Below are 25,077 nucleotides of genomic sequence, written 5' to 3' on the forward strand. Positions count from 1 at the left end.
TTAGTTCTCATCCACATTAGTTGTTTGTAGATTTTTGAATGTGGTGACAGGTAAGTAGGTGACCAATGTATACAGCTTATTTGGTGAAACTTCATCTTCATTATATTTTCTGGACAACTGCACCTAGATACCTATACAGGACATTCCTAATTCCTTTGGCCCAGAAGCTTTGCTGAGCCTGGTGTCAATGTACACACATCTGGATTTCCCATCCCCTTCATGGCAAATTTCTGGATCTCTCTGAGGACTCAAGGAGCACCCTTCTTGAAACCCATCCCATGGATGCTCTTGTAAACATTGATGGTGTACTCTGGTACCTTGTTGGTGGCAGAATGGCCCTTCTCGCCACCCTTCTCTGTGGGAGCCCTTTTGCAGGGCTCAAGTTGGAAAAGCTACCTCAGTGTACTCTGGTTTGTAATCACATGGGATTTTTAGGCCCTGTTTCTATCTGCAGATGAAGCCCTTAGCCTATAAAATTTTTGTGGGTTTAAGATTAGCTGCTCTCTTTTTGATTGATGTAATTGGTCTCTATTCATGTTTCTGCAGTTTGATCACATTGTTTGGCACTGCACTCTTCACTGTGCTGTGCTTGTACTGTAGGCTTACCATGGAAGTGTTGTCAGGGGAACACTGATTAATCCTCCCATGGTCAGGAACTTCTCCTAGCCAGATAGTCCTGTGGCAAGTGTTAAATTCTCAATTCTAGACTCTCTGTGTCCTGTAATTGCAGGACTGATTCTGTCTTGCTAATTAACTTTTAGTGTGGCTTGTAGATGATGCTCATGAAACAAGTGAAACGTGACAGGCTTACACTCCATAAAGAAGCCCAAGTAAAAGCGACTATTCTATACATGGTTAACTCTACTTGGGACTTACTGCCAGATTGATGTAGGGTCCTAAAACACATGCTAGGAAGAACTCTGTTCTCCTATGTTTTTTCTGACAGTATGTGAATAATTTTTACCATCCATCAAGGATCAAATATTTTATCAGAAATATTTCCTGCCCTGGCCGGGTGGCTCAGTTGATTAGAGTGTCATTCCGATACGCCAAGCTTGTGGGTTTGGTCTCCAGTCAGGTACATACAAGAATCAACCAATGAGTGTATAAATAAGTGCAGAAACAAATCAGTTGTTTCCCTCTCTCTTTCTTCCTTCCTCTCTCTCTAAAATCAATAAATAAAAAACGCAAAAGTATATTCTTTTCAGCATAAATTTTGGAGGCAACATCTACTCAATGTGAAACATCTTATATATGAAAAACTCAGAGTTGAGAGGAATAGCAGCAATTCAGTTCTGCCCTGTCACCCGATTGCTCTGGTGGCCATCAAGTCAGCCCTTTCCAGGCAGCCCTTGGTTTTCAGACAACTCTGGGTATCAGAAAGCTTCCTTGTGGTCACCCGGGCATCTGCGTTGCTGCTGGCGCTCGTTGGGTTCTCTCGGCACAGGCTCAGCAGGCTGCTCCGTCTAGCGTCCTGTCTACTCCCACCCCGCTGTCCCCTCTCCAGCTGAATTTGTAGACATGTTAGACAAGGAAGTGCTTATCGGGTGATACCTTTTCACTGTTTTTTTCTCTTCAATTAAAATTTCTATTTCTGGAAGCTTCTTATTAAAGCCCTAAAATGGTCAATCACCCCTAGTAACACAAATTTAGGAATATAATCTTTGACTAAATGTTTTTATTTTCAATTGCATTTGTTTATGCTTGTGAAACATGAAAAAGCTTTTTTTTTGTGACAGAGACAGTGAGAGAAACAGAGAGAGGGACAGACAGGGACAGACAGACAGGAAGGGAAAGAGACGAGAAGCATCAGTTGTTTCAGCTCCTTAGTTATTCACTCACATGTGCCTTGACCAGGTGGCTACAGCAGAGTGAGTGACCCTTTGCTCAAGCCAGCGACCTTGGGCTTCAAGCCAGTGACCTTTGGGCTCAATCCAGCAACCATGTGATCATGTCTATGACCCCACGCTCAAGCCAGAAACCCCAGGCGCAAGCTGGTGAGCCTGTGCTCAAGCCAGATGAGCCTGTGCTCAAGCTGGCGACCTTGGGGTTTCGAACCTGGGTGTGTCCCAGTTTGATGCGCTATACACTGTGCCACCACCTGGTTAGGCTGAAAAAGAGCTCTTAAAGAAAGGGAATGTGGGCCCTGGCTGGTTGGCTCAGTGGTAGAGCGTAGGCCTGGCGTGCAGGAATCCCGGGTTCGATTCCTGGCCAGGGCACACAGGAGAAGCGCCCATCTGCTTCTCCACCCCTCCCCCTCTCCTTCCTCTCTGTCTCTCTCTTCCCCTCCCGCAGCCAAGGCTCCATTGGAGCAGAGTTGGCCCAGGCACTGAGGATGACTCTGTGGCCTCTGCCTCAGGCACTAGAATGGCTCTGGTCACAACAGAGCAACGCCCCAGATGGGCATAGCATCGCCCCCTGGTGGGCATGCCTAGTGGATCCCGGTCGGGCACATGTGGGAGTCTGTCTGACTGCCTCCCCGTTTCCAACTTCAGAAAAATAATAAAAAATAAATAAATTAAAAAAAGAGAAAGGGAGTGTGAGGCCCTGGCCAGTTGGCTCAGTAGTACAGCATTGGTGCGGTGAGTGGATGTCCCAGGTTTGATTCCTAGTTGGGGCACAAAGAAGAAGCAACCATCTGCTTTTCCACTCGTCACTCTTCCCCTACTTTCTCTCTTTTTTCTCCTCCCACAGCCATAGCTCAATAGGTTCGAGCACATCTGCCCTAGGCGCTGAGGATGGCTCAGGGGAACCTCTGCCCAGGCACTTAAAATAGCTCAGTTGTGAGCATGGGTCCCAGATGGGCAGAGCATCAGCCCCAGACAAGGGTTGCCAGGTGGATTCTAGTCAGGGCGCATGTGGGAGTGTGTCTCTCTATCTCCCCTCCTTGTACTTGGAAAAGAAGAAAAAAATAAAAGGGGAGTATGAGTTTGTTGAAGCTAAGGAAATTCTTACTTTTGAAATAAATTATTGTAAAAGTTGTATTATTAGAATATAGAAAAGTCCAGAGAAGTTTACTGTTAGAACAATGGTTTGCTTTAAGCCATTAAAGCTGTGGTAAGCATGTGTGAGTGTTACTAGGTGACCAGTTAGTTACGAGACAGCGCAAGTATAGTAACAGTTTTTTAGACTTCAGTATAATATTTTGGGGTTAATACCAGCATACGCCATGTAGAAAACCATACTTATGTCCTGAACTAAAATTATACTTTTAAGGTTATTACTAAGTAATATATACACTTAGTTAAAAATATCAACTGATGTTAAATGGTTTTAATAAATAAGAAGTCAAAATCTTCCATTCTATCTTTAGTACCTATCCAGAGGTAGTCACTTCTTGACTGTTCTAGTTTTAATTCTGAAGGTGGCTAACCCCAGACCAAATAATGTTCTTACTTCTCTGTTTCTTGCTGTCTCAAATTTTGACTATGTTAGTCAATTTTTTAAAAAATTTATTCATTTTAGAAAGGACAGAGAGAGGGAGAGGAGAGAGAGACAGAGAGAGAGAAAGGGGGAGGAGCAGGAAGCACCAACTCCCATATGTGCCTTGACCAGGCAAGCCCAGGGTTTCGAACCGGCGACCTCAGCATTTCCAGGTCGATGCTTTATCCACTGCACCACCACAGGTCAGGCCGTCAATTTTTAATATAAAAGATGACTCCCACCTTTTTCTTCTGCCTCTTCCACTGAGTTTTCTAATTATGTTATTATTTTGTTTCTTCTGGAGGTGCTTACTTTTACAACTTTAACTAATGTACTTAAACATCTATTTTTATTCCATTAGCCTTAGACAGTATCTATTAATACTCTATGGAATCAGCCTTCTCTTGCTCCCAGTGATTCTTATCTCCTCGTATTTATGAATAGGGATGACCTGTGTCTCACATTGAATAGGGATGACCTGTGTAACCAATAGAGCATTGCAGAAATGATGGTGTACGACTTCCAAGGTTAGGTCATAAAAGACATTGTGGCATCTGCCTTGCATCTCTCTTAGATCATTTGTTCTGGGGGAAGTCAGATCTCCTGTCATAAGGACACTCCAGCAGCCCTAAGTGGAAGTCTATGTGGCCAACGACAGACTTCCTGCCAATAGCTAGCACCAAATTTTCCAGCCATGTGAATGAGCCATTTAGAAAGCAGAGTAGGCCCTGACCGGTTGGCTCGGTGGTAGAGCGTCGGCCTGGCATGCAGAAGTCCCGGGTTCGATTCCCAGTCAGGGCACACAGGAGAAGTGCCCATCTGCTTCTCCACCCCTCCCCCTCTCCGTCCTCTCTGTCTCTCTCTTCCCCTCCCGTAGCCGAGGCTCCATTGAAGCAAAGATGGCCCGGGCGCTGGGGATGGCTCTGTGGCCTCTGCCTCAGGTGCTAGAGTGGCTCTGGTCGCGACATAGCGACGCCCCGATGGGCAGAGCATTGCCCCCTGGTGGGCAGAACATCGCCCCCTGGTGGGCGTGCTGGGTGGATCCTGGTCGGGCGCATGCGGGAGTCTGTCTGACTGTCTCTCCCCGTTTCCAGCTTCAGAAAAATGGAAAAAAAAAAAAAAAGAAAAAAAGAAAGCAGAGTATTCAGCCCCAGTCAAGCCTTCAGATGACTGCAGCTTTTTTTTTTTTTTTACAGAGACAGAGAGAGTCAGAGAGTGGGATAGATAGGGACAGACAGACAGGAATGGAGAGAGATGAGAAGCATCAATCATTAGTTTTTCGTTGTGACACCTTAGTTGTTCATTGATTGCTTTCTCATATGTGCCTTGACCGCAGGCCTTCAGCAGACCGAGTAACCCCTTGCTCAAGCCAGCGACCTTGGGTCCAAGCTGGTGAGCTTTGCTCAAACCAGATGAGCCCGCGCTCAAGCTGGTGACCTCGAGGTCTCAAACCTGGGTCCTCAGCATCCCAGTCTGACGCTCTATCCACTGCACAACCACCCGGTCAGGCTCTCCTTAATCTTTTAAAAAAGTTTAAGTGACATAGAGGAAAGGACTCTTGGCAATAAATAACGAGCATCAGTAATTTATAGGTCAATTTCCATACTCTATCTTCCCTGTGAACCAATTGTCAACACAATGTGACTTTTCTGAACCAGTTTGTTTTACTATGTTCAGAGAGTAGCCTTTTGACATGAGCACTTGAAGACAAAGAATGCAATGAGTAGATTTTACCTGCTGAATAAGCTGGAAGCATAACCTCTGACATTAATAACTTTTGTTTGCCTTTCTAACCTATTGTGCACTTGGCTCTAATCAGAGTATTACAGGGTGGTAGCAGTCTTTCTTGAAAATCTTAAAAATTATCTCTGCTTCGATGGCTTTTGTCTCTGGAAGCAGGAACACATTCATCATTTGGACCTGAGAAATGGATCAGTCCATCCTCCCGGCCAGAGCTCACCTGCAGAAGCTGCAGCCAGGAAAAACCTCTAGCAGGAGTCCGTAGGTGAGGGGCAGCTGCTGATGCCCATGGCTGCTGGCTTTGGGTTTATCAAACAGGCACGCCTGATGAGATTGCCAAGGTTATTTCCGGCTTTGACATTTTGTCATGTGACAGACACTATGTATGTTTGATGTTAATCAAGAGTCAGTGCAGACTGTATTGGTCCTTTAAAAAAAAATCTCTTCACCTGATAGTCACACCTTATTAGTAATGGACTAGGTTCTCTAGGGGTTAGAAGAGACATAAAATCTGTGTGTCCCCTGCATTCCTGTCCACACCTCAGTGCATTCTCTCTTCTGTCTCTTCCTCTACTAGACTGTGGCTGCTTGGGAACAGCTTGCTCCCTGCCGGTGCCAAGCACGGCACCTACATGCAGTAGTGCTTACAAAGAATCTGAACTACTGAGCTGCATAATTCTACCTGACCTTCAATTCTGCGCTAAATTATAACCTTAATATAATTGTCCTTACTTTTCCTCCCATGTTTGGAAAAACCTGTTACTCAATGTATTCTTATGCTCTTTTATCTTAATAATAAAAAAATAGATTTATGTTGAAAAGAAATTACCAGTTTGTTTCTTTTTTTCTGGTTGAGATGCTAATTTTCTTTAAAACTCTTTGGAGGAGGAGAAGAAAAAATTCAGGATGCCCATTAGCAATCTGAATTTTAAATAAACAATAAATACATTTATAAATTTTATTGATTTTAGAGAGAGAGGAGGAAAGACAGAGAGAGAGAGAGAGAGAGACAGAAGTGTTGATCTGTTTCTGTATGTGCCTTGACTGGGGATCAAACCAGCAACCCTTGCATATCAGGATGATGCTCTAACCAACCAAGATATCTGGCCAAGGCAATAAATACATTTTCAATAAATATATATGTACCAATTGTTTTTCCTGAAATTCTAATATAACTGGATATCCTCAATTTCCCCCCCAACTCGAGCAACCAGGTGCTCCTCCTGGTCAGTCTAATATTTTATCTCAAAGCCCTCAAATTTAGGTTCTACAGAACCTAATGGAGAGGTAGCATGTTCAAGGCCATGATCTGTCTCAGAAGATATGATCTGTGAGGTCAGAGCCCCTCTCTTCACATAGAACCAACTAAATTAAAACCAGAGCCCAAAATACACCCAACTGAGAGCGTATTAGTAGCCTGCTTTCCCACCTTCCTCTAAAACTGACTCACTGTATGCAGTGCCGAGCTGCTGAGAGACGTTCATCTGGCTGGGAATGTGAAAGTACATTCTAGATCTTGTTCATGGGGTTCTGGAGAACAAATATGAGGGGTCTCATAGTCTCTTTTTTTTTTTTAATTTTTTTTTTTTTTTGCATTTTTCTGAAGCTGGAAACAGGGAGAGACAGTCAGACAGACTCCCGCATGCGCCCGACCGGGATCCACCTGGCACACCCACCATGGGGCGACGCTCTGCCCACCAGGGGGTGATGCTCTGCCCATCCTGGGCGTCGCCATGTTGCGACCATCCTGGGCGTCGCCATGTTGCGACCAGAGCCACTCTAGCGCCTGGAGCAGAGGCCACAGAGTCATCCCCAGCACCCGGCCATCTTTGCTCCAATGGAGCCTTGGCTGCGGGAGGGGAAGAGAGAGACAGAGAGGAAAGCGCAGTGGAGGGGTGGAGAAGCAAATGGGCGCTTCTCCTGTGTGCCCTGGCCGGGAATCGAACCCGGGTCCTCCGCACACTAGGCCAACGCTCTACCGCTGAGCCAACGGGCCAGGGCCTTCTCTTAAAACATCCTTTGAAGTCCTTCTCAAATGGGAACTATTATACTTTCTCACATTTACTGGGGACTGAAAGAGGGGGGGAGTAGGAAGCAGATTGTGCAGTTTGTTCTCTAGTTCTTCAATACATACTTAGGACTAACAAGAATTTCTACTTTTCCCCCCTGTATTCCTTTCGCGTTTATTGTGACCCTAAAGCTTGGATACGTATGGAATTCCTGTAAGTCCAGAAATGGTATGGGAAGTGAGCATGAATTAGTCACTGTACTTGACAGTGGGTTTGGCAGCCATATATTCAACACATCCCCGCATTTTACAGTAGCATTCGCCCACCAGGATTGCAGTCAGCCTCTGAGCAGGGATGAGGATACTTAGGATTCTGACATGTTTTCCAACACCACCAAGTGATTCTCTGACACCAGCTGGGTGTCCTATGATTCAACTCAGTTCTGATACCATCTGGAGAGAGCATCAGATCCTACAGGTTAAGAGCTAGCTCAGTCCCACAAGACTGTGTCCACTTCAGATGCCCATGCAAGTCCAGGTTGTCACCTGTGCTTCTGACTATCTAGCTATTGATGAGAGGTTTTAAAGACCTCTTCCTTGAGTTTGATTAATTTGATAGAGCTGCTCACAGAACTTAGAGAAATGTTTTACACATTAACTTACCTGTTTATTATAAAAGGAGAAGTAACCAGGTCTAGGCAGATGGAAGAGATGCACAGGGCAATGTCTGGGGAAAGGGAGCAGAGGCCCCATGCCCTCTCCAGGACCTCCACTCATGTACCAACCTGGAAGCTCTCTGAACCCTGTCCTTTGGGGTTTTTCAGGAGGCTTCAGTACATAGGCATGATTGATACAATCCTTGGCTACTGGAAACTGATTCAACTGCCAGCCCCTTTCATTGAACGCTCCAACCCTCCACTCATATGAGTGGCTCCATTGGCAACTACCCACCCCCAGCCTTTGGTATTTTCCAGAAGTTACATCATCAACATAACAGGAGACATCTTTATGCTCTCATCACTTGGGAAACTCCAAGGATTTTAGGAGCTCTATGCCAGAAATAGGTTGAAGAACAAATATATATTTCCTTTTATAAATCACAATATCACAATACTCGTTCCCCTTTCCCTGCTCTCACTCTTCCCTGTTCCCAATCTTTGTGTGTGTGTGTGTGTGTATGTTAAATCTGACATTATCACACTCCTCGTTCACCTAGTAGAAACCAGGCTGGCCTTGATACTTTTGGTGGGTGTTCCAATCCCGACTGCACCTATTGTGAAGTCGTGTCATCAGGTGAGTTCACACGTCCTGCCCAGGGGTTCATGCTTTGGAGGTGACTGGTGCTCACAGATGTGGGGGAAGGGTGCTCAGACAGAGAGCTCAGGCTATGGAGGGGTGGTAGGGCCCATCTTTTACCTTACCGCCACTTGGCGAAGACCACAAATCACTTCTTGCTATGTATTTTGGGATTATTTTCAAGTGGCATACAGCTTTGGAAGTACAGGGCCTGGAATTAGGTTGAAACGCCATGTACATTTATCTTTTAGGTAGGGGACTTTAACTTTCTCGTCTAAATTTTATTATTTGGTGGCAGAGATAATGCCAACCGTATGCATGAAAAGTTAGTTTCTTTTTTAGTGATGATTGCTTTAACATAGGATTTTAATAACATCTTTTGTAGTAATTATTGCCTAAGCAGTGGCAAAAGCATTTTGTTTATCAAGGTAACAACATTTAAAAGTTAGAAGACCTTGAACTTATAAATAAACTTAGTAACAGGTTTAATATGTTAGAAGTATAATGTTGTATACATTAAGTTATATTTTGTTCTGTCAAATGAATGGCTTTAAGGAAAGTCTTTTCATATTTGGCATAAAGTCCTTCTCGGGAGCTTTGCCTGCTCCTGAGCTTTGACTGCATTACTTAAATAATCCACGAGATGGCAGCAGAGAAATGTTCATTTAAATTTATCATCTACACAGAGGTTGTTAGAAGTCCACTTTAACAAAAAATAGGCTACTCTTTGTAATTTGGTCCTTTCCAAGCTTAGAGTCGTCAGTGAGAGTTTTCAAACGATTTCTGAGGTCTTTTATGAGAGCTGTAATGAGGATTTTATTTTCTTTATGCATTTAAAGCCGTTTTCCTTGTTTACCACATTTTGCAATGAGTCAGATCTAAATGTGATGCAGTGTACACACCAGTCTATGTGTTTCTGTCACAGTTAGCATTCTCATGAGTAATCTCAAAAAATCTGGGAACAATAAACTTTGGAGTCTTACTGAGTGCGTCCTGTGCGGTGATTTACCATCACTTAGCAACAAGCAAGAAAGAATTCTCAGGTCTTGGGACCTGAGCTTGCTTCTATCTGGGGGAGTGACGGTGTGTGGGGTCAGAAGAGAAGGAGTGCAGGGGGAAAGGATATTTCCATAGAGACTGCAGTTTTCACTGAAATTGATCTCACCTTTACATGACTGTCTTTGTGTTCACTTATTTGTTCATGTGGGTTATTGGAGTTAGCAATAGATAGTTGCAGGTGCTTCTGAGCAAAAAGAAAAATTGTTTTTCTGTGAACCACCCCTGGTTTTCTAATTTTAGGGTTTCATATTTCTTATGAAGTAATAAAATTCCTACTATGTCTGTTGTATAGATATAATTAATGACAAATTAATTATCGTTACTCTGTGCCATTTATTACTTTGGATTTCATTATGCCCGAAGCTTGGAAAACTTAATTACACACACGGTGCATGCGCACACACATATGAACATGGTTTTTGTTTATAGAAATAATAGATGCTTGTCACAAACTTTTAAATCTTGTAAGATTATATTAAATAGAAAATGAAGTTCTCCATAGTCCCCTGAGGCAGTTTGTTAATATCTTTCTAAATGTGTCTCTATGTAAAGATATTTACATTTTTAATAAAATGAGATCGTACTTGTTTTACTTTTACTATACCATAGACATCTTTCTATGTCTAATTTTTACAAGTTGTGTATTATTTCATTGTATGTTTGTGTCACAATTTCTAACTAACTCTTTTGATGGACGCTGTTTTCCATGTTACTTCTTGTTGCTGTGACAACAATGTCATGCCAAACAATTTTGTATGTTTATCCCTGTGAACTTAAAATCTAAACTTTTGACCAAAATTTTTCAAAATTTGCACATCTACCATTGAAATTAATAATAAAATTCTATAATTCCATCGTAGCCAGAGTGGAAGGAGCTTGTACATTAAACCTAAGAACATGTTGATTGATAAACTCTTTTCTCTTTTTCAAGTATTCGGGTGAAGCCTACACTTGAAGTGGCAGCAAAGGACAGAAGACATGCTTTCTCAAGTTTTACATTGTGTTGTAGAGCAGTGATATTTATAAAAGTCCTCTCCTTTCCTTGCAATGTCTTTACACCTGTGCTACTCTGGCGGGGCAGGCTCACAGCGCACTGGGCCGAACAGGGTCAGGTGCTGGCTTTTATCTAGACAGCCGGGTGCTCTCCCCAGGAAGCCTTTCTGTGGTTCTTCCAGGGTGGGGAGATCAAGGAGATGGAGGTTGAAAGTCTGGAAACGCAGAGGCAAGTTTTCCTGAAGGAGGGACTCAGGACCCTGGAATGCACTCCCTCCCGCGGTCCAGCAGAGCCGGGTCTATTTGCCTTCAGGGCACAGCGAAGACCCATCTGTTTACTGGAGCATGGACCGGAGTGGTCGCCGTATGGCGGCTCCCCTCACCCTCGAGCAAGGGGAGCCGAGCAGGATTGGGCGGCAGCGGTGTCTGATCATCTTTGCCACTTCACATGGGGGGCGGGGGGCTGATGCTGGCAGAGGATTGTTTTACAATAGGGCTTGTCAGCCAAAGGATGCAGACTCCTATTTGTTCCACATGACAGATGATAAGCACGTTATACAAATGGTAGAAATGAAAATATAAGACAACAAACGGTTACATTTCTAATTCAGAACTCTTTTCCAAGCCCGTGATTATTTTATTATTTATTAGAACTTTTATCTTATTGGTTATATAAGCCGAGGATAGGGTACTCCCTTTTTTTCCCCTTTCTGGCATTGTATGAACTGGAAAAAATGATCTGACACTTTACAAAATCCCTAGATTTGCAAGTAAGACTTTTAGAGACAAGTTCTTCTGAATACTGTCTGTGTCTTCTCATTATTCGTACACACTAACTTTTCTTCTTGTTCCACTTTTGAATTGTGTCTGATGTCCTAGTCTGGACTCCTAGCTGTGTGCCTGGTGTCTCAGAGGCGCTTTTAAGGTTCTGAATGCACTGACTGCATTATTATTTGTGACTTTACAAGCAAAATAACATGGCTCTGTTGCTTATGAATAAAACATATCAAAAGGTAGAACTATTGAACTGCAAAAGCTCTGTTTTATATGTTCTGTATCTCTATGAAGTTTTAGTAGTAACAAGAGCAAAAGCCATTCCACAAGTCTGCATTGTGCCAGGCACTATTCTTGTTACTGTTATGTGAAAAAAAAATAGACACAAAATCTTGCCCTCGGGGTGCTGGATTTTCATTCGGTAGAGACAAATAATAATCAAATAAATCAATCTTAGCCTATTAGATGGTGGTCAATGCCAGGGTGAAAAACAAAACCAGGAAAGGGAATGACTTGCATCTTTAAGTGGGGCACTCAGGGTAGGCCTTGCTACTAGGATGAGTAAGATGATGTGTGAAGGAGTTGATAGATGGGGAGAGGGTGACCCAAGTAGGAAGGATTGCAAATGCCAGGACCTCAAGAGAGCAGACTGCCTTGTGAGCGTGTGGCTGGAGGGCAGGGAGTAAGGGGGAGAGAGGGATGCGGGCCAGAGAGGGCAGAGGCGGGACTTCATGGGCCCTTGTAGGTCATGCAGGACTTGGCCGTTCATGGAGTGACTTGGGAGCCACTTAGGATTTTAAGGAGAGAAGGAAAGTGAGATGATTAGATTTTTAAAAGGATTGTGGAGCTGCTATGTTGAGAACAGATAGGGTGTGGCACCTGCAGTGGTGATTGCTATAATCCTAGAGGGGATGGTGGCCCACCTGAGGCAGAAGCAGTGGACGTGGAGATCCTGCATATCTATTGAGGGTATATATGCTGACAGAATTTCCAGATAGTATGGGATCTACCTAATTAATAAGACTCCATGGGAGGAGAAAATTTTGGAAATGATTTAAGTGAATGGAGAAGAGGAAAAAGAGAGGCTTAAAGTGCAGAGTGGGGTAAGGTCTTTAGGGAGGGGGAGACTTCGGAACATGGAAGGAAGCTAAGGAATTCTGGTAATTTGTAGCATCTTGATGAAGTGCACAGTGAAGACTTCTATTTTTCAATTACAGTTGACATACAGTATTATATTAGTTTCAGGTGTACACCCCAGTGATTAGACACTATATAACTTACTAAGTGATCATCCTGATAAATCTCATACCCATCTGACACCATACATAGTTATTAAGATATTATTGGCTATGCTGTACTTTACATCCCCATGACTGTTCTGTAACAACCAATTTGTACTTCTTAATCCCTCCACCGTTTCCACCCATCCTCCCAACCACCTCCCATCTGGCAATCGTCAAAATGTTCTCTGTATCCATGAGTCTGTTTCTGCTCTGCTTGTTTATTTTGTTTTTAGATTCAATTGTTGATAGAGAGTATTAATTGCCATTTTATTATTCATATATTTTTTTCTTCTTTTTCCTAAAGAAGACCCTTTAACATTTCATATAATACTGGTTTGATGGTGATGAACTCTTTTAGCTTTTTCTTGTCTGCGAAGCTCTTTATATGTCCTTTGATTCTAAATGATAGCTTTGCCAGGTAATCTTGGTTGTAGAATCCTTGCTTTTCATTACTTTGAATATTTCTTGCCAATCCTCTCTGCCTGAAATGATTCTGTTGAGTAGTCAGCTGTCTTATGGGAGCTCCCTTGTATATAACTAACTGATTTTCTCTTGCTGCTTTTAAGATTTTCTTTGCCTCTAACCTTTTGCATTTTAATTATGATGTGTCTTGGTGTGGGCGTCTTAGGGTTGATCTTGTTTGAGACTCTGCACTTCTTGGTTTTGTTTGTCTATCTTCTGTACCAGGTAAGGAAAGTCATTATTATTATTATTATTATTATTATTATTATTTGTGTGTGACAGAGAGAGAGAGAGAGAGAGAGAGAGAGAGAGAGAGAGGAACAGATAGGGACAGACAAACAGGAAGGGATAGAGATAAGAAGCATCAATTCTTCATTGCGGCTCCTTAGTCTCCTTAGTTGTTCGTTGATTGCTTTCTCATATGTGCCTTGACTGGGGGATGGGGGAGTGGGGGCTGCAACAGAGCGAGTGAACCCTTGATCAAGCCAGCGACCTTGGGCTCATGCCAGTGACTTTGGGCTTCAAGCCAGCGACCTTTGGGCTTAAGCCAGTGACCATGGGGTCGTGTCTATGATTTCACACTCAAGCCAGCAACCCCTTGCTCAAGCTGGTGAGCCCACGCTTAAGCTGGATGAGCCTGCGCTCAAGCTAGCGACCTCAGGGTTTCGAACCTGGGTCCTCCATGTCCCAGTCCGATGCTCTATCCACTGTGCCAACACCTGGTCAGGCTGTCATTTATTTTTTTACACTGGTTTTCAATTTCTTGCTCTCTCTCTTTCTTCTCCTTCTGGAACCCCCATGATGTGAATGTTGGTACATTTGAAGTTGTCCCAGAAGCTCTTTTTCACTATCCTCATTTTTCTGTATTATTTTTTTCTTTTTGCTTCCTCATATTCCAAATTGCTGATTTGATTCTCAGTTTCATCTGCTCGATTGATTTCATATAAATTATTCCTCATTTTAGTTAGTGTATCCTTCATTTCTGGCAGGTTCTATTTTATGGTTTCATTTTTTTTAAAATGCTGTTGGACTTGTAAGTTCATTGAGCATCCTTATAACCAGTGTTTTGAACTCTGCATCTAATAGATTGCTTCTCTCCATTTTGTTTAGTTTATTTTTCTGGAGTTTTGTTTTGTTCTTTCATTTGGAACATATTTCTTTGGCTCCTCATTTTGGTAGACTAGGTAAAGTCACAGGCAAAGAGCAAGTGACCTTCTCTTATTTTAATTAGAAAAAGTAAAGGATCACTGCTGTGTTCTTAGATGATAAAAAGCTTCCACAAGAGGAGGAATAGGAGGAAGCCAGTTCAGACAAGAGTCTAAGATGTCAGTAGTACCCTGCAATTGGCAAGAATGCTAGAGTTACCCTCTCTTCCAAGGATCCTGGTATGATTAGAGATTATGTTTCTTAGCACTCCTGGGAATAAGTTTTGGGCAGAACAGAGGGGAGAGGTACAAGTATAAATTAAAATGAGGGAAGGAATGCCCATGAAGTTTATATTTATTTTTAAAAAGTATTATAAATAACCAGTTGGTGAATAAAACTCATCAAGTTTTGCTGTAACAGGGCATACAATGGACATAACTGGTCTATGGAAAGAGGGTTTTTCTTCACAGAGAAATGTTGCCTTTGGTAACCGCTTGCCTAAAATTCATTTATTCATTCAACAAAACTTAAGTCTTGCTATGTGTCCATCATTGAATTAGATTCTGAGAATACAAAACTGAGCAAGTTATGAACCTTATCCATAAAGTACAGGCAGTTTAATTAGGGGAGAGCCATTCAAACAAGTAATTGCAATACAGAGTGGTACATTCAATAATCAAAGTAAGAAAATCATTTGGGCTTTGTCAGATATTTAAATGCCTGCTTTACCACATCCTTCCTGTGTCAGCTTGGGAAATTTATCTATGATTCTCAACCTCCTTATCTAGAAAACTGATACAATAATTTCTTCCCTTCATGTCAGATACAGGGCATCAAGTTGTGCTGAGGCTTGTGGCAACAAAACAGCATGAACAGTAAAAAGTTTGAAAAAAAATTAGATAAGGGCTTTTCTCAAATAATGTTTTTTACAGTAGGAGAGTCAAGTAAGGTAGAGCTAAGAGACCTTTGACTTTTTATTATTTTATTTTATTTTTTAGGGGGAGAGAAAGAGAGAAATAGACAGGGACAGACAGAAAGGTAGAGAGATGAAAAGCATCAACTCATAGTTATACCACCTTAGTTGTTCACTGATTGCTTCTCATATGTGCCTTGACCAGGGGGCTCCAGCTGAGCCAATGACCCCTTGCTCAAGCCACTGACCCCTCGCTCAAGCTGGTGAGCCCTCACTCAAGCTGGCAACCTTGGGGATTTGAACCTGGGTTCTCAGCATCCCAGGCCGATGCTCTACTCACTGTGACACCACGTAGTCAGGTGAGAACTTTGACCTTTTAAATTTGTATAATATCCTTATTTAAAACACTGATATCTGTTCTTTCCATCCCATCCATTTCAAATGCCACCTGATCCAGGAGACTTCTGTGTTGCCAGCAGTCTGAGCTCTCTCACCTCTTTGACTTTCCTTAGTACTCTTTTGCCTTTTATTTATTTTTTGTGTGTGACAGAGACAGAGAGACGGGCAGATAGGAACTGACAGACAGGAAGGGAGAGAGATGAGAAGCATCAGTTTCTCATTGTGGCTTTTTAGTTGTTCATTGATTGCTTTCTCATATGTGTGTTGACAAGTGACCCCTTGCTCAAGCCAGTGACCCCACACTCAAGCCAGCGATCCTGTGCTCAAGCTGGTGAGCCCGCGCTCAAGCCAGTGACCTCGAGGTTTTGAACCTGGATCCTCTGCATCCCAGTTCTACACTCTATCCACTGCACCACCACCTGGTCAGGCTACTCTTTCTGCTTTGTTAACTTTCTCTATCATCATCTGTATTTTTAGCCCTGAATGAAAAGTTGCTTGGGGTCAAGACTTACGCCTTATTCATATTTGTATCCTTTGAGAACTTAGCTCCATGTCTTACATATCTTGTATGTAGTAGATGATATCTCCTTTTTTTTTTTTTTTGAGAGAGAAACAGACAGGAAGGGAGAGAGAGAGAGATGAGAAGCATCAATTCTTTATTGCAGCCCATTAGTTGGGCTCGAGCCAGTGACCATGGGGTCATGTCTATGATCCCATGCTCAAGCCGGCAACCCGTGCTCAAACCGGTGACCTTGGCGTTTTGAATCTGGGTAGTCAGCATCCCAGGCCGAAGCTCTATTCACTATGCCACTGCCTGGTCAGGTCGTATTTATGAAATTGAATTTGGTTAGGCAAGCCATTTCTTGTCTTATAACCTTAGAATAAGAGCTCATCTGAGGTTGAAAAGGGTTCTGGATCATTGAATGAAAACAGCCCTTGCAGGAGATCATAATTGTTCAAAGCTGGTTATTGTATCCTTTTGAGAAGCAGGTTTTGCTTTGTTACTGCACTCATGTTACCACGACAACCTTAACTTTTGGCACTTTCTGAATATAGTGTCCTACTTAATTTCCTTCATTTGGCTCACATAGTAAAGGGGAATTTGCAGAAGTGATTAAATTAAGGATTTTGAGAGATTATTTGCAGAAGTGATTAAATTAAGGATTGGCGAGATTATTCTGGGTTGTCTGGGTGGTCTGATGTAATCTCAAGTGTTTTTGTAAGAGGGAGGAAGGCAAGAGGGTCAGTCAGTAGTAGGAGAGATGATGATGGGGAAAGATGTTGGAATGACATGAAGAAGGGGCCATGAGCCAAGGAATTCAGGAGTTTCCAGAGGCTAAAAATATCCAGAATATAAAAATTTCCCTGAAGCCTCCGGAAGGAATGCTGGTCTACCTATACCTTAATTCTAGACTCCTGACATCCAAAACGAAAAGAGAATAAATTTCTGTTGCTTTAAGCACCTTAGTTTGGGGTAATTTGCTATAATAACAATAGAAAACTAATAGAAGTGGGTAGCCCATTTTAATAAATAAGTTTCAAAGACCACTTAGTGAAGTTGTTAAGCACAAATCCAATCAGAGGTATTTATGGCTAGATTGTCACAATACTACTTCTAGGAGTACACAGTGATGAAGTGGGAAGGAAGCATAGAGATTCCCTTGTTGATTATATGGTTGCTGTCAGAATTCCAATAATACATACAATGGACTAGAGTTGTCTATAACTATTCCACTAAGTTTAAAAATGTCATTCATTCAAAAGACTTACATTGAGTGTCAAGTGAATGCTAAGCAGTATGCCAGATACGGAGTTTATCATCCACCAGGTCAGATCTCATGGGTCTCAACAGAGATTACCCGTGGTTAGAGGGACTTATATCTTCTAGTCATCTATGAATGAGGAAGTGTGTAGGGCCTCCTGGGGGACTGAATGTAACTTGATTTACTGTGAGGTGGGAATTTATCTGTCAAATCATGTGTCTTCAGCATCCACGCAAACTTTCTATACTAATTGTTCTCAACATTGTCTTGGCATCAGACTCTTTGGTGGAGTATTTTGAAAATACAGATGCTAGTGCCTTACTCTTGGAGATTTTGACTTAATTTAAGTCAAAATTTGACTTAATTTTGACTTAAATTATCTGGGATAGGGCCTGGGAATCTATGTTTTAAAAATTCTTGAGTCTGTGGTATCCCAAAATGTCACACATTCTCATATGTTGGTAAAGACTACTCAGTCCTAAACTGACAACATGGCTTGCTAGTGACTTTACTGAGAGCAGCATTTACAAACGTGTAATCTTAACACACGCCCCCTAGGGTAACACACCAACATCAGGTTCATGAATTCTGGAAAACAATCTATAGTACATTTTTAGATGTTGATGATGGCCATTTACACATTAAAAGCTCAGAGGTATTCTAGATTAAAAGAATCTGTTTAATCCTGCTTAACCCATGTTCTCCAAAGTTATTTGACCATTGAACTGCCTCATCATGTAACTCTAATTAAATATTCTGTGCAATGAGGACTCTCCAGGGCACACTGAGAAAACACTGAACTAGAAAAATGGAGATAGTGATAGTATTTGCCTTATTTAGAAGGTACCAGATGATGAGTGGGGATCTCTGCAATTATCATAAACACACATAAGATGCATTGGTTCACAGGAATAACAAAGGTTATGGTATTTTCTAACCCAGAAGAGTTCATTAAAAGTGTATCTTTTAAGAGTGACAGAATCATAAAACTTCTTCTATCCAGATGGTCATCTCCGTATTGATCCTGGGTGGGAGGATGGGTGTTCATTCACTGAGTGCTCTCTGCTTCTTACATATTCTACAGGCTTTATCTTATTTTCATGTCAGAGCCACTCCACATATTATCACTACCACTTTAAAGATGAAAAAGCTGAGACAAAGAAGAACTGAAGTCAAACACTTACCAATTGTCACATGTGTTGTTCAAACAGTACTGTGTGTCTTATTTGCAGTGTTTCATTTAGTCTTCCCACATAACTTACAAGGTAGGCATTGTAATGTGAGTAAAGTTGTCCACAGCCCCACAGCTCATATGTGACAAATCTAAGGCTGTCTCCATAGACCATGTCCTCCTCACTGCAATGTGTTAGCTTTTCAACCCCTAGAGCACCCCACTTTCATCTTTTCAGGGTATAGCTTAGATGTAAATGTTGACATAGTATAAAATCAATGAGATAGAATATACAATTGAGGAAAAAAGTTTAAGTCCTAAAGGAGTGAATGCCACCAGCGAGGAGAAGAACTAAGAATTTTGATAGAGATATTAGAAGCTGAATTATTACTCAGGAACCTTTGTTCTCTTTAGAAAAGTAATATTACACTTACAAAATAAATAAGTCAGGAGATCAAAATAGCTGTATTTTAATTAAAAAAACTTTCTCTTTTTGTTTTAAAAATATTGGTAGATAACCCAGTGCATTTTATGAAGATTTCTTTTTCTGAGCCATAGATTCTCTCTCTCTCTTTTTGTATTTTTCTGAAGTGAGAAGTGGGGAGGCAGAGAGACAGACTCCCACATGTGCCCGACCAGGATCCACCGAGCAACCCATTAGGGGGCGATTCTCTGCCCATCTGGGGCATTGCTCTGTTGCAACTGGAGCCATTCTAGCACCTGAGGTGGAGGTCATGGAGCCATCCTCAGTGCCTGGGCCAACTTTGCTCCAATAGAGCCTTGGCTGCAGGAATGGAAGAGAGAGATAGAGAGAAAGGAGAGAGGCAAGGGTGGAGAAGCAGATGGGTGCTTCTTTTGTGTGCCCTGACTGGGAATCAAACCTAGGACTTCCATATGCTGGGCCGATGCTCTACCACTGAGCCAACCGGCCAGGGCCTTGAGCCATTAATTCTCAAATGTAGTTGTTAGACTCAATATATAAACAACTTGTGAAACAATACAAATTTGAACCGAGTACTTCGGGTCAAATGGACTTGGAACTGAAAGCACAACGTCAGGCAACTTGGCTGTATGGAGACTTCTGAGAACAGCAGCCTTGATTCATTCAGAGCATTGGAGCAGCCAGCAACTGAAGCAGTCAACAAGAAGGCTAGGTTGCAAAGCTGAAAAGGTCATCTGTACACAGTCCCACAAATCCTAGAATATTCTTCTGAGGAATCAATGAATTTGGCATATAAAGTTTTTGTTCAGCATGCACAGGCAAAGTAATCATAAAAGTCAGTAGCATTGTGTCCAATTAGGAAGAGTAGTATTGAGTGGGGACGTCTGGAGTTTGATATAAGCATTTTCTTTCTCCTTCTAAAATTATTTGTATAAGTTCTGGCCCAATGACCTACCAACCTCCCAGAATAATTTTTTGCTATAATTTTACTGAAAAATCTAATTTTACTGAAAAATCATTTATAGAAACTGAGCATAACATTTTAAGGTATGCTCCTAAATGTTTCCCTTCACCTCTAATTCAGGCTCACAATTTAGAATGTTTGTTTTTTCTCAACATTATTGCCAAAGAGAGCAGAGGTAACAGGGTTGGTAGTTTTTGGTCTTGTAGTACCAGGACTGAAGCTATGAGATGATTTCTCAGTGACAGTAAAAATGGGTGACCTTCCAGCATCAGGCACTCAGGCAATGGTTGGAGACAGAATTCTCACTCTGCAGTGGGCTTTGTGGGGTGAACAAGGCAACTTTTCTTCTCTCTGTCAGCTTTTCTATTTATAAAATAAGGTCACACTACTACGCTAGTTCACAGAGCAGTTGTGAGAGAAATGAATAAAAATAACCATTGCTGGATCTTTGTATGAAATGCCTGCATCCTAAATTTTTAAGAGACATTTAGTATTGTTAGAAACAAAGACACACTAAGATACTAGCAGGTACTTTTCAATAAAAGTTGATAGTGAAGTGAAAAACTTTGCATTTCAGTAAATGGTCTTGAAATAACTGAACACCCACATACAAAAATCAATAAATCAATAAATCTAGGCACAGGCCTTATACTCTTCACAAAAATTAATTCAAAATGGGTCATGGGCCTAATCATAACATGCAAAGCTACTACAAAACTCCTAGAAGATAACATAGGAGAAACATCTAAATGACCTTGGGTTTGGTGATGATGTTTTAAATACAGCACCAAAGACATGATCCATACATAAAATTGATAAGGTAGACTTTATTAAAACTAAAAACTTCTGTTTTGCAAAAGAAACTGTCAAGAGAATATAAAGACAAGCCACGGACTGGGAAAAATATTTGCAAGCCACATCTGATAAAGGACTGTTATCAAAATATACAGAGAACACTTAAAAATGAACAATAAGACAACAACCCAATTTAAAAATGTGCCAAAGATCTTAACAGACACTTTACCAAAGAAAATATTCAAATAGAAAATGAGCATATGAAAAGATGCTCCACATCACATGTCATCAGGGAAATGCAAATGAACACAACAGTGAGATTCTACCGCACACATATTTGAATGGTCAAAATCTAGAACAGTAACAATACTAAATACAAGCAAGGATGTGGAGCAACAGGAACTCTCATTGTAGGGCTGCAAAAGGTACAGCCACTTTGGAAGATAGTCTGGCCATTTCTTAAAAAACTAAACATACTTATCATATGATCCAACAATTGTGTTTCCTGGTATTTACCCAAAGTAGTTGAAAACTTATGTCCACACAGAAATCAGAATATGAATGTTTATAGTAGCTGTATTCGTAATTGTCAAAACTTGGAAGGAACCAAGATATCCTTCAGTAGGTGAATAGTTAAATAAACTGTGGTACATTCAAGCAATGGAATATTATTCAGTGTTAAAAAGAAATGAGTTATTAAACCATGAAAAGACATTGAGGAAACAAATGCATATTACTAGTGAAAGGAGTCAATCTGAAAAGGCTACATACAGTATGTTTATAACATATGACATTCTAGAAAAGGTAAAACTATAAACACAGGAAAAAGATCAGTTTGTAGCAGTTGAGGGAAGGAGGAATGAGTAAGCAGAATAGAGAGGATTTTTAGGGTAGTGAAACTACTCTGTATATATTTATCCAAACCCATAAAATGTACAACACCAATAGTGAATCATACTGAAAAATGTGGATTTTAGGTGAAAATGATGTGTCAATGTAAATTTATCAGTTGTAACAAATGTACCTCTCTGGCGAAGGATTCTGACAGTGGAGGAGTCTATGCATGTTTGGGGAAAGGGAGTGTGTGGAAATCTCTGTACCTTCTGTTCAATTTTGCCATGAAACTAAAAGTGCTTTAAAGAATAAAGTCTATTAAAAAAAAGCCTATTCAGCTTTTGTGAATGATAGCTTCACATTATTCTTTAAAATAAGGACTTCAAGATTCACATGTATAAAGTTGTACATAACCAGATACAACTTGTAGACAATGACAAAGCTACTTCTATCCATACATCTGTCACTTACTCTATCAATCTTTAGTTGGTAGAAATAATTCAAAATCACTCAATGAAAATGAAAATAAAAAACTACTGATATAGGGGTTAATGTGAAAATGAAGAAACACAAAAATTAGATTATCCCATCATCTCAGGTTTTTAACCCACATGTATTAGACCAGTGGTCCCCAACTTTTTTTGGGCCATGGACCAGTTTAATGTCAGAAAATATTTTAATGGACAGGCCTTTAGGGTGGGACGGATAAATGTATCACGTGACCGAGACAAACATCAAGAGTGAGTCTTAGGCAAATGTAACAGAGGCAATCTGGTCATTTTTAAAAAATAAAACATCATTCAGACTTAAATATAAATAAAACAGAAATAATGTAAGTTATTTATTCTTTCTCTGTGGACCGGTACCAAATGGCCCACGGACCAGTACCGGTCCATGGCCCGGGGGTTGGGGACCACTGTATTAGACCATTTGCTGAGCTAGGAAACTAGTAAGTCAGAAGGTGTAAGGAATTTTTCCCCACCGAGAAGGAAGGAAGGGGCCGGAACCACAAAGTGTGGAATAGTAAAAGCTTTATTGAGTACAGAGTGCATCCCGCCCGACAAGGTTCCCTGGCCCCAAGGAAAGATGGAGGCCAGGGAAGTCGCAAGTGGTGACCCGTGTGGGAGATATTTAAAGGGCCCCTAGGGTGGTCGAGCTAATATGACATGATGAAATCTCACTGGCTGGCAGATGGTCGCTTTTTTCCAAAGGGTTCCTGGGAAATTTCTTTTGGCGCGCTTGGTTGTGGGCGGTCCTAGCCAAAGTTCACGGGTCTGGGTTTCCCACGTGACCATCCCCCACTATCCTCTGACCTTACAGAAAGGTCTTATCATATTTGTCTCATCATTAGTAACTATCTATCATAATCATATATATTATATATTGCCAATATACTCATACTTAATCAGCTGTTATAAATGTAAATATAAATTACTGTTACTGGTTCCCAAATGTTGCTACCAGTGTTCCAGAAGGACTGGGCTTCAGAAGTTATAAAGACTATGTCTACTGCTATGTGCTTTTCCCACATCTTCTGTGTTGGTTAAGTTGTCTTATCCCTGACTCAGTAAAGTGACTATATAGTATCTAGATATGTAGGTCTGAATTATGTTACTGCTTGCCACTTGCTCTTATTGTGTGAATGACCTTTTCTTTAGTAGGCCTCCATTCAACTCCACCTCTTTATGTTCTTTCTTCACTGTTTCTGACGCATAATTTTCTGTTTACTGTTTTGATTTGAAAAATGTATTTGTTATCTATTGCTGTGTAACAATTTACCACAAATTTAGAGTCTTAAAACAGCACCCATTTTTTTAGCTCACAGTTCTGTAGTTCAGAAGTCTGGGGCATCATGGCAAGGTTCTCTCTTTAGGATAAACTCGAGGCCAATATCAAAGTGGCAGCTGGACCGAGTTCTTGTCCAGAGGCTCTAGGAGAAAAGTCAACTTCTAAGTTCAGGCTTGTTATTGGCAGACTTGAGTTACAGTCATGTCTTGTTTAAGGGGGGGACATATTCCGAGTGATGTGAGTTCATTATTGTGTGAACATCGTAGCGCGCTCATACACAAACCTAGATGGTACAGCCTACTACCACCCAGGCTATGTGGCCTAGCTTGTTGCTCCTGGGCTACAAACCTGTACGGCATGTTACTGTACTAAATGCCACAGGCAATTATATTTGTGTATCTAAATATAGAAAAGGTTTAGTAAAAATATGGTATAAAAGATGAAGTGTATGTGTGTGAGCATGCTAATGGCAGGGGAGGGCTGTGGAGGGAGGTGCAGTGGCGGAAGGGCAAATGTCAGGAGGAGGGGAGGAGGGGAGGAAGGAAGTACAGACGGAAGGAAGGAGGGAAGGAGGAAAGGGGAGAGGGAAAGAAGGGAAGGGGAAGAGAAAGGATGAGGAAAGCCTGACCTGTGGCAGCGCAGCAGATAGAGCCTTGACCTGGAATGCTGAGGTCTTGGTGGGGAACACTGGCCGGAGGCACATAGGAGAAGCAGCTACTAGGAGCTTCCCACTATCCCCCTCCTCTCTCTAAAATCAATAAACTAAAAAAAAAAAAAAAAAAAAAAAAAGGAGCCTAACCTGTGGTGACGCAGTGGCTAGGGTGCTGACCTGGAATGCTGAGGTCACTGGTCCCAAACGCAGGCCTTGCCTGGTCAAGGCACACAGGAGAAGAAAGCAATGAACAACAAAAGAGAAACAACTGAGTTGATACTTCTCCAACCACACCCTCTCTCTCTCCTCTCTCGGTAAAATCAATAAAATAAAATCTTAAAAAAAGAGAGAGAAAGGAAGAGGAGGAGGAAGAGTGAAGGAGGAGGGAAAGAGCAGAAGGGAGAAGGAGGGAAGAGAAACAAATGGAGGGAAGTGAGTGCGCATGAGTGTGTGTGTGCGTGAGCGTGTGCGTGCAGGGCGTGGCAGGGCTCTTCCTCTCCTGCCCACTCCTCTGCCTCACTCAGTAAGGAATGCCCAGCCAGCTCCCAGTGGACAGCGGTGCACAGCTGCTGAGCCCCCTCTTCTGCTGTTGGAACTGCCCAGAGCTTGCCGTGAATTTGACATCATCCGCAGGTCCAACCTTTTCTTTCAGCATCGCTAACAAACTTTTTGCTTTTAGTTCATTATAATCGATGAGACCTCCGGGGGACATGACTTCGTCCACCAAAACATTGTTATATGGTGCGTGACTGTATCCGCACTTGCAGGACTCAGATTTCTGTCTTCTTACTGGCTGTCAGTAGGGTCCTGCTCTCAGCAACTAGATGCCACTTGCATTCCTTGCTGTGCGGCCTCTGTCTCCAGGACAGCAGTGGTGAGTTGAATCTGCTCATGCTCCAAATCTCTGATTTCCTCTTTTGCTACCAGTCAGAGATAACTGCAAGCTTTGAACTGTGTCAGGCCTTTAGGTAATATACATCATGATAATCTTTCTTAAAGTCACCTGTGCCACACATAACATAATCTAATCAGGGAAGAAAAAACCAGCAGATTCACATTAGAGAAGATCATGCAGGACATTAAGGGGTGAGGGGAGGAGGTGGGACATCTTGGTGACTATCTTAGAGTTCTGCCTTCACTGCACCCCACCCTAAAACTGTGTCACGAGTCAA

At 41.8% G+C, this 25,077-nt stretch overlaps 1 pseudogene; it reads right to left on the reverse strand.

Annotated features, from left to right (window-relative positions):
- Nucleotides 1–24,617, reverse strand: LOC136398541 (large ribosomal subunit protein eL31-like; annotated as a pseudogene).
- Between the last annotated feature and the right edge of the window lie 460 nt (nucleotides 24,618–25,077).

The sequence above is a fragment of the Saccopteryx leptura genome, chromosome 3 (assembly GCF_036850995.1).
Source record: "Saccopteryx leptura isolate mSacLep1 chromosome 3, mSacLep1_pri_phased_curated, whole genome shotgun sequence".
In the NCBI taxonomy this organism is placed as follows: Eukaryota; Metazoa; Chordata; class Mammalia; order Chiroptera; family Emballonuridae; genus Saccopteryx; species Saccopteryx leptura.